General features: G+C 55.1%; 1 protein-coding gene across 2 annotated transcripts in view; it reads left to right on the plus strand.

Moving 5' to 3' along the window:
* The first annotated feature begins 3,225 nt into the window (after nt 1–3,225).
* Nucleotides 3,226–16,372, plus strand: part of GNG7 (G protein subunit gamma 7) — a 53,684-nt gene continuing 40,537 nt past the window's right edge. For both annotated transcript variants that reach the window (XM_088147330.1, XM_088147329.1), the window contains exons 1-2: nt 3,226–3,328; nt 15,100–15,152. The gene's annotated coding sequence lies outside the window, so the exon portion shown is untranslated. The remainder of the gene's footprint in view (nt 3,329–15,099; nt 15,153–16,372) is intronic.

Below are 16,372 nucleotides of genomic sequence, written 5' to 3' on the forward strand. Positions count from 1 at the left end.
CACTGCAGCTCCCTAGAAGGAAAACGCGCCTATTTGAGGGAAGAATTTCTGCTCTCCTCCCGGCCCGGGGTAGAATCACAGGTGGCTCTGAATGTGAAGCGCCAGCAGGACGTGACTTCCTGTCCCGTGCCAAGCAGAGCCCTCTCCCAGCACAGTCTCCGGGCCCGGCCCAGCCCACTCTCCTCATTCTTGGCTGTGAACTTGTGTGCTCCATTCACAGCACACCTCTGGCAGCTGCCGAGCCCCAGCCCCCCGCCTCGCAGCCACTCCCAGCCTTCAGAAACGTAGGCAGCAATGGAAGTCAAAGCCTGAATTCTTGAGCTGAAACGAGGTTCATCCGCCAGAATTCAATCACGTTAACAGAAATTGCCTCCAAGCAGCCCTGGGTATGTATGAACAGGGTCAGTGAGCGATGCAGCAGGCTATCGCAACTAAAACCTTTTCGTAATATGGAGACTTCCTCCAATTTATACTCAAGCTTTGCAGAGATTAACTAATGAATAATTGGCTCCCCCCCCAGGCGGGAGCCCTTGAATGGGCAGTGCCCCCCCAGAGCTGCACCTGCTCAAGACATCAGAGGGGCTTGTAGAAGGGGTAGCCCAGCTTGGCCTCCCCTCCCGTTCCTTGCCAGCCAAGCTGGCTGTTGGGTGGCCATTGATTCTTCCGCATCTCTTCGTTCACGCGGCCATCTGCGCTTAGCAAATTGGAGCCCTGGATGGCAGCCGGAGCAAATTGGGTTTGCCTGGTCCCAAGCTCTTTGTCTGCGTGAGCCTTTGGCGCAGGAAGTGTGAGGCAAGCCTGCCCCCAGGACGCCCCCTCCGTCCCGAGCAGTGTGCCTCCACCCACCAGGGGAGGGAGGCAAGACCGAGCCCGGTTCTCCGGTTCTCACTGCTGCCGGTGCTTACCTTGTGGCCAAAAGGAGACCACCTGTGCCGTGCTTGGCCCGGTCTCCCCCCTCCTAGATGGGCCTTACACTTTTCCTATGCAGATAAGGAACTCCTCCATTCCGTTCCCTCCTGTTCATTTCAGCCCCTCTAAATCTTTAGGACTTTCTTTCACCTCAGGTATTAGCAACCCCTCTCAGTTTGTGCCTCCTCAACTCCCCCCCCCCAGTCCCTTCCCCAGGACTGTGGGCCAGTTGTGCATCTCACCCCACCAGGTTTCAGAGAGCCCGACACATCACATTTGCCTCCCTGCGTTAGAATGGTTTATTCCACTGCCCCCGCCCCCCCCAGGCTCTGGCGCAGAAACCTCAAAGGTTTTGAGTGCACTTCCTGGGATCTCCTAGCCCTGCTGGATGGGACCCCTGGCCCATCTAGCCCAGCGATCCGTCCTCCCTGTGGCCCACCAACCGCATAACGAAGCCAGCTGGTCTCCCAGCAGATGGCCTTCAGGGGCAGCCCCACGGCCATCAAGGCCAAGAGCCACGGATCCCCAGGACTTCCATGAACTGGGGCAACCCTTGTTGGAAGCCGGCCAAGCTGGCAGCCAGCATCACAGCTGCTCCCTTTCTCAGGCCTTGTCCTTGGCTGCATGTTGGGTGGGGGCTGGGCTTCTGCCACCATCTCCCGCCTTTTGCTCCAGTTTAATGCCCTCTTGGTGAGACACCCCCTCCTCCCAGCCTTTGCAGAGGGTGTCCCCTTTCTTCCCAGGAATCCTTTGTGAAAGCAGCCACGGCCTTCTTCACAGTGTCCGAACCCTTCTTGGCAGCACCAGCTGTGTAGCCAGCGGTTGATTTCCAAGACCCAGTTTTCTCTGCTGGTGCCAGAAGGTTGGTGGAAAAAGTACCTGGGCCCCAGGTCCATGACCTTCCTTCCCCAAGGGTCTGTGGCCTCCAGAGAGTCTTCCAAGGCTCTCCATCCCCACATGGATCAAAGGAATTGCTGGTGATGGGCCTGAATACTCCTGGTAACCTTTCTGTCCCGTGCACTGGTTACTGGCACCTGGAAAAGAGCAGTCCTCTCCTGCGACGTCACGCTGGGACTGGGCACTGCCAGCTTGGTTCACTTTAACAAGAACCGCCCACCGCCATGACACATCCCTTCTTTCTCAGGGTGGCTCGCAGAGTCTTTGCTCCGTGGGGCCCACGGGGCTCCTGCACTGCTCTGTGGCGCAGTTCCTGAATTCCACGGGCACCCAGTGCCTTCTGATGGTCTTCCCCCTTGGGGACCCTTCCCGCCTCTGCCTCTGCACTGCTCTTCCCCGCCCGTTGGTGTCCTCTTCACTACTCTGCCCTCCGGGACAGACAGCCTTTATCCATGTTCCTTTTGCTGCATTATTAGACTCCGACAAAAGAAGAATGCCCAGGCTAGATTATAGGGAAGGCTGGAGTAGCAGCACTGGGGTGTCCTGCAGGTGAGCATCCTTGGGGCATCCAGGTGTCACAATTCCATAGACTCAGATTTGCAGTTAATTCAACAAAAATATTGTTCCGTATCTTCTGCACACGGACATCCGGAAGGACATGCCGGTGGTTCAGAAAGGAAGAGGTGGACAAGGGAGATGGGGTGCTGCACTTCCACCGTGGTGAAAAATTAAGAGGGCCCAGGCTCTCCCCGCCAGACCACGCTCTGGAGCGCTTGCTGCTCTTTCCGCGTTTGGAACAGCAAGTTATCGCCAGGCGGAGTCCCACCGGAGGTCTTGCGAACGCGGAGGGGAAGACTCGCCACGCAGCCGCCAAGCCGGGGCCGACGGTGTCCACGGCCAGGCTCGGACGCAGCTCTGCTCCCCTTCGGTCCAGGAGTCCGCGTGCGGCCCGGCGTCGGGCAGCGCTCGGTGTCCCATTGGCGCCGCTGCAGGCAGGAGCCGCCGAGCAGGGACCACCTCGCGCCCCTTCTTAAAGGTCTTCGGGGAGGCTGAATTTCGAGGCCGCGCCCTCCTCGGAGGGACGACGGGCGCGCGCAGTCCGCCGATTGGCCGGCCTCGCAGGGTTGTTGTAGCTCAAGGGAAGGGGCGCCTCGCGAACCCCCGCCCTCTGCCAGCCAAGCACGGCCCTTCCCCAGCGCGCGCCCACCCCGCCTTTCGAACCCCCGCCCCGCCGCCTCGGACCGCCCTCGCAGCTCCTGACATTTGCATGCAGCGGGCCCCGCCTCCCGACTGCCCTCCGATTGGCCGCTCGCGTCCTCGCCCCGCCCGCCCTGCCCCGCCTGCCGGACCGCCGAGCTCCGCGGCGGCGCCCGAAGCCCGCCCTCCCGGGGAGCGCGTCGCGCGGATTGGCCCAGCGGGCTGTCAGTCAGGTACTCGGCGCTGGCAGCCTCGGCGAAGCTGCGTCGCGGGCAGAGCGTGAGGCGGGCGGGCGGCGGCGGCGGCGGCGGCGGCGGCGGAGCTGGTGAGGAGGGTCGCGGGCCTGCGGGGAGCGCCGGGGCCTGCGGCACTCGCGGCCACGAGGGGTCGGGAGGGCGCCGGGGAGCCAGGGGGCCGCCGTCCCGCCCCGCCCCGCCCCGCTCCTCCGAGGAAGGACGGGCCCCGGGCCCTGAGAAGGGGGTCCTCCTGCGCCGGGCGGGCCCCGGGCCCCGCCCTTCAGGGCCGCCCGAGGCGGTCAGCAGCGCCCGGCCCAGCGCACCCGGCCCCAGAGGCAGCCCGGACCCGCGCGGGGCTGCGGGCTCGGGCGGGCCGTGGCCCCCGGGCTGCCCGGGAAAGGCCGGCCCCCGCCTCCCCCGGCAGCCCTCCCGCTCTTCGGGGAGGGTAGACCCCCGGCAGCCGCCTGGAGCAGCGCGACGCGTTCCCCGAGTCTGCCTTCCCCGCGGAGCGACCCTGGCGCCTCCCGCCGCTCTCGCGGGGCCTCCCCGGCCCCTTCCCGCGCAGAGCCCCGCGCCGGGACGCCCCCAAGCGCTGGGCCGAGGACTGATGCGACGCTCCGGCCGTGCTCCGGCCCACCCAGAAGGGAGCGGCGCGAGGCTCCCCCGGATGGCATTCGCCTGTTCTGCAGCTGCAGCCCAGCCTTGGCTCCCGTTCAGCTGAGCGCTCCTCCGCCAAGACCCCCGTCCTTCCCCCTTCCTCCCGTGCCTGTGGCATTCCCTAACGACCTGGAGGCTCTCGCGTTCGCCCTGTTAACATTCACCGTGGTGTTGGCTTGTCAGGATCCTTCTGAATCTGGATCCGGACCCTAAGGGGTTTACTGCCCCCCCCCCCCGGTCTTTGTGTCAGCGAGAGAGTTGATAAATCGCTGGCTTTGACCCCTCTTAACCCGCTGAACAGCACAGGGCCAGAACAGAGCCCTGCAGGCTGCCCTCCGGCGTTTCTCCCCAGCCTGGCATGGGGCCGCTGGCCCACACTTGTACCCGTCTCTGGGTAGCATTTCCCACCTCCTCTAGCAGGACCCCTCGCCAGTGCTTTGCCAAAGTCGAGGTGCGCCCTGTCGGCTGTGTTCCCCTGGCCAGACTACTGGCCCCTCTGTCCAACAGGACAGGCTGGAGGGATGTGGCTTGTTCTTGGCTCCTGCCAAGCAAGCGTTCCTGTCCTAAACACTCACCGACCACCTGCTTAATCATCTGCTCCAGAGTTCCACAGAGCATCCCTGCCAAGCCGATCAGTCTGTAGCCACACAGATCCTCTTTTTCCCCTTTTGGGAGGTTTGCCCATTTGCCCTCTCCCATCCTCTAGGACTTTGCCAGTCCTCCCCGACTTCTCAAAGAGGATGGAAAGGGCTCCGAGGTGGCAGCCGGAACTCCTTCAAGGCTCTCAGGTGTGACCTGTCCGGTCCGGAGACTTCAGCTCCCTCACGGAGACAAGGTGCTCCGTAACCCTCTCCCTTCTTGCCTTGGCTGCCATTCTCTCCTCTGGCCAACAGCCCTGCCTGGGTCCGTTTGAACCCCGTTCCCCTTTCTGTGTCTGTTTTATCTCAGCCAAAAGCTCCATGTGGATCCACAGCATTTTCCTGAGCTGCTCCCGATTGGGATGGTCCCTGATACTTCCAGTCAGTGATGTCAGAATGGCAACGTGTGTGCATGATGTTGTCATCATACAAACACCACAATTATGTACTTGTGTCCTGATTTCTGATAGAAGTATGTAGACCGCGAGATTTCCATGATCACGTCATCACAGATATGTCACCGTTCCCCTACCCCGTCCATGTTTTCAGTAACTTACCAAAGCCTCCTGCAGTCCTTTTGCCCTGAAGACTCCTATCAGAGGATCCCGGCTAGTTCTTCTCTCAGGACGTTACCTAACTGGGTAACGAAATGTCTGCAAGAAAACAACCAAGCTCAGAGAACCCCAAGAACTCCACAGTTCTTCTCTCAGCTTGTTGAAATTGGCTGTCCTGAAATAGAGTTAACGTGCATGTACAATGATGCTCCCATTCCTCTTTCTGTATACTCTTGAACACCGCTTTCTTCCAAAGGTCCTTCTGCTGCTTTCTCCCGAACAGGGTCAGATCTAGGAGGGCCTCTAGTCTCTTCATCAGTGTTTGGGGAAATGAAACATTCCCAGGGACCGCTGAGGTGGCTTGACTGAGTCGGCTTTCACGGTGGGGAATGGGCTGGCCTTCCACCAGTTGCCTGGGTAGTTGAAGCCACCCATGTTTTCTGGGTTGCTCCCCCCTGAAAGTTCTGTGATCCAATCAAGGAAGGCTTTAGCCACATTATGTGGAACGCGATGGGTCGTTTCAAGTTTGACGCAAAAGTCATATATCATATTGTGCTCAACGATTAACTTTGGGGCAAAGATCACTTTCTGTAAGTCAGTTTTGGCAGTGGCTCCCTTAGCCTGGCATCCAAGAAAGAAAAGTCACGCCTACCAAGACGGAAGGGGCTGTGAGTATCGCACTTCATGCACAGGGAGAGATGGTTCAGGAGTCTGGAATTCATTTGCTCTGTACCAGAAGTTGTTCAGTCTCGGGACCGTGACTTGCCACACTGTGGTTGGAGATATCTCTCAGAGCAAAGGAGGCACGAATGATCAGAAGTGGTTTTGTGCTCCGTGTGTGATCTCTGGAAGCATCGCTCGGTGCCCATGTGCTCTCTCTCCCGAGCATCTTAGCCGTCCTCCTTTTTCTCCCCGCCTGAAGCAAATGTCCAGGGATGGAACCCACGGAGTGGATGTTCTTCAGCTTCCTCTGGTCTTTCTGACAAGAGCAGGGAAGAACAAAGAAGCGAGAGGCTCTCGCCTCTTGTGCCGTTCTCGGGAACAAAAGCCACTGCTGCGATCTTTGTTCTTGATTTTGGGGGGTATAGTATTGTGGAGGAAATGGATTGCCGCTGGGCGGGGAGGCCAGGAGGCACTTTGTCCATTTCGGCTGGCCTCGTTCTCCTGGCCGACCACTTTGTTTCATGGCACATTTGCCCTTCCGCTGCCAGTGGCGCTTGTTCTCCCCCAGTTAACACTGAGCTCATCCAAAGCCTCGTCTCAGGCACGTGAGTTCAGACTCCGGCCTCTGAGCCTGCGGGCCCTCTGTCCCCCAAGCTGCAGCCGTGCCTGGCCAGACACCCTGCTCTTCTGGAAGCAGAGGTTGACTTGGAAGTAGGCCCCTTACGTGTGGCTTCTCCAGGAAGATTTGCCTGGGGCTTCCCTCCCTGCCTTTGAGTTGCCAGGCAGAGTCTGTAGTTGTTCAGTCGTTAAGTCGTGTCCGACTCTTCGTGACCCCATGAACCGCATCGCGCCAGGCCTTCCTGTCCTTCACTGCCTCCCTGAGTTTGCTCAGTTTCCTGCTCATTGCTGCAGTGATGCCATCTAGCCATCTCGTCCTCTGCCGTCCTCTTCTCCTTTTGCCTTCCATCTTTCCCAGCATCAGGGTCTTTTCCAAAGACTCCTCTCTTCGCGTTAGGTGACCAAAGTATCTGAGCTTGAGCTTCATTATCAGTCCTTCCAATGAGCAATCAGGGTTGATTTCCTTTAAGACTGACTGGTTTGACCTCCTAGCAGTCCAGGGGACTCTCGAGCGTCTTCTCCAGCACCACAGTTCAAAGGCGTCAATTCTTCGGCGCTCGGCCTTCTTTATGGTCCAGCTCTCACAGCCAGGCAGAGTCTGGTCTCCCTCAAATCTTTGGGGCTTATCAACAGAAGAACGATGCTAAGCCAGCCCTGCCCCCCCCCCCCCGTGGTGCTCTCCTCCTCGTTTTCCTCCCTAACTGGCCCAAAGGGATCTGGGGGTGCTGATTGTGCTCCGCTCTCACTGAGTTGGAAGGAGGCAGCCTCTTCCAAAGCGTTTCTTATAATCTGGAGAATTTGGGGCTCCCGTGGGTCTGGTTACTCTACTCCTCCCACCCACCCCCAGAGGGTTGTGTGGGCAGCCCTCTGGCCCTTGCTGTCAGAATTGCCGCTCCCACTGAAGGGCCTCGGTGCTGCCGATTGGCATTGGTTTGGGTTGCTTGTGGCTGATGGAATCTGTAAGCCACGTCGAGGGCTTTTTATGAAAAGGCAGAGGACGTAGCAGCTAATCCTGGAAGAACTTTGGGGAAGACGTTTAACAGGCTTGGGCAATGTTAGCCTCAAGGTATAGATAACTGGCCAGCTTCACAAATTGGTGGGTTTTCCAGGTTATACTGAGCGATGTGAAGAAGGGCTAATTTGAGAGCTGCATGGAGGCTTAGCGCTTACCCGTCTTCAGAATGGCAAGTTGGCAAACCACAGGGCTCCCTCGCGTCTTTTAGAGCATTTAGGGCATGATAAAAACCCTGTCTGTGTCATCCCCAGTGTTGTGGCTGCCGCTGTACCCAGCTTCATGGTCTTCCAGATGCGCTGGAACTGTATCTCCAAGGATTGAGAGGAGGGTAGACCTGGAGGGCCCGGGGCAGGACATGGGATTAGCACTGAATTCCTTCTCAGAATGGGACTCCTTGGGCATAGTCGTGGCCCTTTCGAGCGATGGGTGCTCTGGAGGCTGTGGGCCAAACAGAGCCTCGCTCCCTTTGGCAATTTCAAATAGACGAGAAGTTATTTTTGCCACCATTCTGTGGTTTCTGAATTCCGAAGCAGGTGAGGTGGAACTTGCCACCCCTCTTTTGGCAGAACCATTTTCCAAACTGTTCTGTAGGGCCCAAGAAGTGCTGAGCCCCGATGGAGGGTCAGACCAAGCGTGCCTGTCCAAAGTTAGTGCAAGAAAGTGCAGTTGGAGAAGGAGCCACAGGAACAGATTCCAGCTCCTTGGAGAGTCGCCACATTTTATCTTCAAACCACTCCGAGTCCAAAAGTGCCTTTTGCACTTTTTACTAAAACACAGTCCTCCATTGCACTGTGTTTTAAGATGTAGTAGTTGTGTTTTAGTATTGTAGATGAGGCGGCGGACCTGGGGCAGTTCCCCTCTCAGAAATGTTCCCACCAGGATTTGGGCTTGCCATCAGCCAAGAGCCCAGGGGAGGGGAGGCCATTGTCATCCTCCGAGTCTCTGTGCCACAGATAACCAGAGGTGAGACCCTCTGGTGGAAGTTGGGCTCTAGGGAGCAGTTGGGATTGCGGCTGCTCCCTGCTGTACAGCAGCACCCCTGTCTGAGTTGCTGGGTAGATGCTGGAAGCGCCAAGGCTGCTGTTAGTCCTTGGGATTTCAACGGGTCATCAGGTGACACTGAGTCTGGGGCAGCTCAGCAGTTCAGGGCCACCTTGGCAACCACGGACCTGTCCCGAGACATTGATAGGTAACAGTGGTTGCATCATACATCTGGCTTTTGACTCGGGGCAGTTGTGACGTGATCTGGGAGTGGAGAACATTTCTGTCACTCTCGCTCTTCAGCTTGCTGGCGTCACCCCACCTACAGGGGGAGAGGGCTTATGGCCCCTGCTGAGTTCCAGAGAGAGCTAGTCATTTCCCTAAGGTTCTGATGGGCAACTCAGCGGAGGCCTTCATCACAGCCTTGGAAACGTTGCCCCTGCGTGGCATCTCCCTGTGCCCTGATCCCAAGGCTCCCCTTGGTTTTCTGAGGAGTTCTGGGAGATGAAGTGCCAGAGGAGATGCTTGGAGTGCTATTGGGGGAATACAAAGAGCAAATCTGATCCAGCAGCCCATACTCTGGATCCCGTGGTGGCAGTAAGAGTGGCAAACTGTTATTTCTCCGTTCTTGGCCACCTGGAGGCTCTGCTCATGGCAACCTGCTCCTTGCAGGGGCAGGATGAATCACAAAAACATCTACAGAGCTGCTGTGAAGAAGACTGTAGCTCTCTGGCAGATGTGTCACTGAGACCCACTCGGAGGTGGGCAAATCTAGTCAGTGCCTGGAGTGTGGTCTTACGAGTTTCCCTGGGTTGAGTTTGAGCCTGCACCACCTGATGAAGTGGACAGGGTCCTTCAGACTGTGAACTCGGCCACCTGTTTATTAGATCCAGGTCTCTCCTGGGTTATTAAAGCTGCCCAGGAGGGACCTGGATTAATGCCACTCAGGAGGGTCCATGCAGTGGTATTGGCTTCCTTGGCAACACCAGGTGGCAACTGTGGCCAAGAGGGCCTTTGTGCAGAGTCATCTGATTCACCCGTTGTTCCTGGATCAGGAGGACCTCCAGATGGTCACTCGTGCTCCAGTCACTTCACAAACGGACTGTGCCAATGCACTGTGCAGGGACCGGCCTTGAAGACCACTTACAAGCTGCAGCTGGTCCAGAATGTGGCAGCCCGGGCAGTAATGAGCATATTGTATGCCTCTGTGACACCCCTGCTCCATCAGCTGCACTGGTTTCCAGTTGGCTTTTGGGTGCAGCTCTGGGTGCTGGTTATCACCTATAAAATCCTTCATGGGGTGTGGCCTGGTTATTTGAGGGACTGCCTATCTCTGATACCATTCTGTCTAGACCTATGGTTTGTGTTCTTTTATTAATATTTCTTGCCTTTAAAGTTGTAAGCTGGCCAGAATCTTATACACTCTGTGTGTATACAAATAAATAAAAAAACATCTTTCCCTCAGAGAGTGATCTAAAGATAAATTGCATCAAAAGATTGCAAACGTAGTAGCATAACCCAGTGTTCTCACCATGAGATGTCCCATTCCACAACCAGGGCTTGCAGAGTAGCTGCTGAAGAGCTCTACTCCTGAACCCAACCTAAATGAGATGGAACCCAAGTGCCCACACTGGGGCGTGGAAGAATCTCTCATGCGTTGGTGGTTCCTAGGCTGAAGATGGCTGTTCTCTGTTCAGCAGCTGCTCAGCTTCATGGCCGTTTCCGTTACTTTGGTCCAGGGAGTCAAAGAAGGCTCACTTACCTGTAGGCCCCAGGCCACTGCAATCTTTTGTGCCTCTCAGCAGGACAGGGGCATCAGAGCTCGAGGCTCCTCCTGGCCTGCAGCCCAGCTGTGTGGGGGAGTCTTGCCACACTGCCTGAACGGTCAGGCCAAGCCAAGCCATGCTATGTCAGGAGATTGGTGGTTTATGTCAGAGTTTTACCTGGGTAACATGGCACCTTTTCATACCCTTCCTAATCTCCTTATTTAATTTAATTTAATTTAATTTAATTTAATTTAATTTAATTTAATTTAAGTTTGTTTCTTTGTTCATCAAATTTGTCACCACCCATCTCATTAAATATGATCCTGGGTGGTTTACAAATAAATTAAAAATACAATATAAAATGATCCTGAATAAATAGAAAATACATATAATCCAAGAATAGATGTTAAATTGGCAGTACCTCGGGGAGCATCATCCAGGCGCCAGCCACCCACAGGATTGGGTAAGATTCTTGTCGCCCCACGCAAACTGGCACAGCCAGGTCTTTAATCCTTTCCGGAAAGCCGGGAGGGTGGGGGCCTGCCACGCCTCGGGGGGAGAGTGTTCCATAGGGCGGGGGCAACGGCAGAGAAGGCTCTCCTCCTGGGCCCCCCCAGCTGACATTCTTTCGCTGACGGGGTCCGCAACATGCCCCCTCTGCCTGGGCGGGTGGGACGGGTCAACGTGATGGGGGTGAGACGGTCCCTCAGGTAACTTGGTATTTGGTGGACATTCATGATTTACTAACGTGACAGAATTCCAACTTCTCTCCCAAATTGTAAAATATTATTGTGTTGGGTATTTTTATCAAGGTCTGTTTTCTTGAAATAGATTGATATAGGTAAACAATTGTCCCAGTATCTTGAATATCTTGCAGTCTCTTATTTAATAGTTTTTCTGTCACTTGAGGGAGATCTCTGTCTAAGGATCTCATAAGGAATTGATGATTCAAATGCCTTTCGTTTTACAGACTTTCCTGGAGCCACAAATGCAGCGTCAGGGTTACCGTAAAGAATTTAGGGTGCTTTCCAATTAGCTGGTCGGCTTTTTTGCAAATCCCTTCCTATGTGACCAGAAAAGTCTTGGGGATTTTTGAATCGCTCACAGTCCTCCAGATCAAGCTGTGTACGGTGATGTTTATTTCCTTCTCCAAGGGGAGGGGTGCGCTTTTCCTTTCTAAGCTTGCTTTGTTTTTGGAGCTGTGCAAAAGCTTCTGTTGTAAGCAAGTGCCAAAGCTGAAAAGCCTCATCATGTTAACTAAAAGGAGTGTGCAAGAAATAGTTTGTGGTCTGTGCGTTGTGCTTGCTGTGGGAGTTGTGGGGAAACTAGGTTAGCAGAGATTCACCCGCTGCTTCCCCTTCAGAGAATTAGCTTCCTTTGTGTCTTTAATCTGATCCGATTAGTTTATCTTATTCAGAGCAGGCCTCCACCGTGGCCGCCTCTGAAAGCTTTCCTGGTGATTGTGACTCCCCTTCTTGTGACTTTTTTTGTCTTTTGGGAACAGCGCACGACTTATTCCAGCTTATTTTGCCGTCATGCTTATCCTTGTAAAATTCCAAAAGCATCTTGTTGCAACTGGAGTTTGCAGTTTTGGGAACGGAAGGGCCAGTGTCCAGGGATGGACCTTGCTGATTGGTTCCCATTGGAAAATGGCCATGGCAGTGGGGGGAACCTGAGTGGGGTGGGGTGGGGAGAAAGGACTTCAGAGGCCAGCCTGGATTGTCTTGTTGCAAACACCTCCCTGGGGTACTTTTGGCCAAGCATTCTTCTTCCCTCACCCTAGTTCTGGGAGCATCTGGGCTTGGGGCCGAGGGGGGTGATCACAGAAGGCTTTCCCAAACTAGGGAGCATGTGGGAATTGCATGTTTGAGAAACTTAAGTACACCAGCCTCAGCCTGTCTTTGAGTTCATAGGAAAGAAAGGAGCAGGTCTGTGTGTTTCTGTGGGTGCAGCTGAAGGAGGTGGGGTGGAAGCAGTGGGGCCTGACCCTTGCACAGCGGGCTGATGTACCTGGGGAGGGCAAGTAGGTTCAGACTCTTGTTCCCAGTGATACGAAGGGCTGTCTCCCGCCCTCCACCCACCCTCCTTACGTGCCACAGACGGCCCTTCTCTCGAGGAACATTTGCCTTTGCGGTGCAAACGGGGAAGACCACTCTGGCAGGAGAGGATGAACATCCTGCGGAGAGTTTCAGGCGTGTTTCTTTTTCCTGCACCAAGTAAATGGTTTCTGGGTGACCTTGCAGCACCTCTGTGAAGAGGCTCAGTAGGGCCACGGAGAGCAGAGCTCCCCGGGGCTCCGAGGGGATTCCTGTAAGGATGAGCCACGCCTTGGGAGCTTTCCTGCTGCTTGGAGGTGGGGTGGAGGGAAAGCTGCCCAGATATGGGGGGGGGGGGGCTGGAAGAGAAGGGCGATCCACTGCAGGCTTCCTGTAGCACCCATCCCTGACCCTCCTTTCTCCTGCCGGGCCGTGGGAGAGGGCTGGATGAGCCCTACAGCCCTGCCAGGGATGCCAGCCTCTGCCCGGGGGCTGAGCAACGGCAGTCACAAGAAAGAGCAGTCTGTGGCAAATGCACAGCTACTTGGCCTGGTCCGTTTAAGCCATTCTCTTGGCAGAGACACCAGAACAAGAGTCCTTTCATTGCCACTGACCAGGGAAAATCTGAAGACTGTTTTGTTATAAAACTCACAGCAGGCCCTTGGAACCGTGAGCTGCACGGTTGCCAGTGAACTCCTGGGTGCAATTCGAGGTGCTGGTGTTACCTGCAAAGCCCTCCAGGGTGCAGGGCCTGGACATCCACAGGGCCATTTTCTCCCCCGTCTCCGTCCGTAAGATCCGACAGGGCTGGCGTGCTTCGGCCCCATCTCTTAAGTGTGCCGTGTTATGGTCCCAGGAGGCATGCCTTTCTGTCATGGAACTTGGCAGCCCTGAGCCTGCGGTATTTGGCCCTGGCCTGGTGGTTTCTGGCAAGATGTTAATGGTTCGTGTTAATGGTTCATTTTTTCTCCCCCAGTGTGAGTTTTATTTGTGGTTTTAAATTATTGTTGTAATCCTTGTACACTGTCCAGAGTCATTGGCAGGTGGGCAGCCCTAGAAATTTACATTGTAAGTACATACATACCTACCTTGGATAAGAAAAGAACTTTATCAACTGTATCTTTAGAGTCCACCTGAAACATCTCTTGTGAAGGAATCAGCTGAGCGGGCTTTCTGTCCTCAAGAGAAACCAGTGAACGCAACTCATATGCCTTTTCTCCATTTCTATCATTTTTACACTTGTCCCATAGGAAACTAAGATGGTTAAAATCCCCACAGAGAATACAGGGTCTTGTAAATTCAGCATTCTACAGCTAGCCCTTCAGCATCAAGACTCTATAGCAGCATCTCTGTTTATCCGTAGACTCATTCAGAGGCACATCATCTACGCAATTGGAAGGGTCTTCAATAAAAGGGAAAGCAGCTTTTGGGCTCCCCCTTTCTCTGTCAGCAGAACCTGGCGTGCAGGTCCAAACCCTTGATTTAGTCAGCCCTCCAAAGTCCACAAGTCTGCCTGGAGCTCTACTTTGGTGATCTAGGCCAGTGTTTCTCAATCTTGGTGACTTTAAGACGTGTGGACTTCAACTCCCAGAATGGAATGCTGGCTGGGGAACTCTGGGAGTTGAAGTCCACATATCTTACAGGTGCTGAGGTTGAGGAACACTGATTGAGGCCATAATAACAGAATCCTGAAAGCCAAACTGAGTTTTCCCTTCCTTCCCTCTTATACCCAGTGAATTAGGGAGAGCCAGTCTGAGCTCCTTTCTCACAGTTTATCTGTTTCCTGCTTTTTTTCTATGACTGTTTTTTCATAGCTTCTCCAAGGTTGTCTCTGTGTTTCTATAGATTTTTAGGCAATGTCTTTGAATACTAATCCGCTAGGTGACCCCTGCAAATGGTTCAGATCCTGCTTTTGTTCTTGACTATGAGCCCTTACGCTCTGTACATTCCAACTTGGCATTTCGAGGGCAATTGCCTTCTCCTGGTGTCCAGTAGACTGATCCACAGGGTTTTATTCCTGCTTATCCTGACTTGGAAGTATTTGAAGGGCCCTGTCGGATAAAATGGCTTCCCCTTAGTCCACTTGCAGCCGATAGGCTGTTTCCTGATCTGGAGCTCGTTGCAGTCCGCCAACGCTTGCAGGGCCAGGCAGACCTCTGCTCTGCATCTGAGCTGTATCTGAGGGGCCTCCCTCGTGGTCTGGCTTCTGATTAGGCCATGGCTGCAGCAGAAGACTCTGCAGGAGAATCAGGAAGCCAGCACTGAGCCCTTGTGCCATTGCTGCGGAGGCTGCTTGCTCTCCTTTCGCCTGGGGGAGCAGCTGGCTGAACAGTGTCTTTTCGGTCCCCTGTCTTGCACCTGACCGACTTGAGTCTGTGCGGCTTAAGAGGCCGGGCAGCAGTGGGGAGAACCTGGGAGGCCCAGCAGCTGGCCAGAAGGGAGGAGGAGGGTGCTGAGCTGTTGGGGGGACCCGCTCCCTTGCCTTGTATAACCCCTCAGAGATTTTAGACCTCCTAATGGGGCAGGCGCTGTGTGCAGCCGAGCAGGGGGCGGGATCCCTGGGTGGTGAACTCTTGAGCTGGCCCCAGGCAGCTTCCGATCCTGCTGGGACACTCCTTCAGTCCGGGTTCTGCCCGAGGACCTCTTCTGCCTCTGCTCAGCAGGAGCTCTTGGGTGCTGCGTCCGGGCCGCCCTGTTTTCTTGGGCAGCTGACCACGAGTTGGTGGGAGTTGGCCCAGCAGTATGGGATCCATGTTGAGGTAGGCATCCTCCAGGTATTTGGGGTCACCCCTCTGCCACTGGCACAGGACTGTGACTGGTGGCAGTTGTAGTCCAAACATTGGGAGGGTGGTTCTCTGTCAGATGTGTGAATTCTTGAAGCAGGAGACCCGCAAACTTGGTTAATGTCTTTGTTTTACTCTGGTCATTTTAGGAAGCCAGCCTCTGCTGTGCCCTTGGACTCAGAAGGAGGATCTCCCTTGACAGGTAAGGCTCTGCAAGGCCCCTCTGACTGCATGCACCCTCCTTGTTGACTGGCCCTGATGGCAAAGCAAGGGAGCTGGCCAGAAGGAGGTGGCCTGAGGAGGAAGCCGAGAGCCCTGAGGGCTGATGGATCCGGGTGGAGATCAGCCTGGCCAGTCTGCCCTTTCCTACCCAGCAGCAGCAGCAGCTAGACCCAGAAGGCCATGGGCCCAACCCCACCGGAAGGGCGGCTGAGCAGCCCTTAGAGCCCCTCTGGCGTGAACAGTTGCCCGCTCTTTTGCAGAAGGACAGGGAGGAAGGAACGTGTCTGTTTTAACATTGGTATATCCTGGTTCAAGAACAAAGACAGCCACAAAGAGCCTCTTTGCTCCAAAAAGACCAAAGGCTGCCCTCTCTGTTGCGCTTTGGGGACTGTAATGGTCTGCAAGAATAACCTTGGGAGACAGGAGGAAGAGCTGCAGCCTAGGTAGCGGTCTGAGGAGGGAAATCTGAGTCCAGAGGAGGGATGGGGGCGTGAGAAAACTTCCCAGAAGAGACCCTCCCGAGTTCTCTGGAAAGTAAAGGCGGGGGAGGGTGGAACCACTTTCAGACTTGCAAGATTCTCTTCCTGTAACCAGGCAATAAAGGTAGTCTTCACTACCCATGGTTTTGGTTTCCTGTCTGGACTACATTGCGGGGGTGACGGGCTGATCTTGGCTGCTGGCCTGATGGCAAGCTAGGAAAACTCCCCCTAAAGCTTGGCCAAACTCTCCGCCCTACAGTCTCTCTCAGTATCCCTGCTCGGGGTGGGGTGGGGTGGGGTGGGGGGCATTAGGATAGAAAAGAGCAGGCTGGATCAGGCCACCTTCTCTGAGGCCCCCTTGGGATGTGAGGGCTACAGTCCTGTTGCTCTGCCTGCACGGATGGTGTTTCTTTCATCCAGATGCCCCTGTTCCTGGCCCTTTTGCAAGGATTTGACCCTGATGCGGGAGGGCCCTCACTGCTTACTTTATTGCCCCGGTTCCCCCCGTATCCCAGTTTGTGTTAGATTTAGCTCTTGAGAGAGCCGAGTGGTGCGGATTTTTTTGTGGGCTGCTTGCAATAGGGATGAACCTGTCGTCAGTGGGATTTGCCTTGACGGCTGATTGTTTACGTTCTTGGCATGGCAATTTTGGATTTCTAAAAAACGGTTACTGTGAATCATTTTCTTTGGTTATAATTGTTTTACTTTAATTTTGTTGAGA

This window comes from Python bivittatus, unplaced genomic scaffold, assembly GCF_059951505.1.
Source record: "Python bivittatus isolate LINGU-HERP-01145 unplaced genomic scaffold, Pbiv_v1 ctg000500_np1212, whole genome shotgun sequence".
NCBI classification, from domain to species: Eukaryota; Metazoa; Chordata; class Lepidosauria; order Squamata; family Pythonidae; genus Python; species Python bivittatus.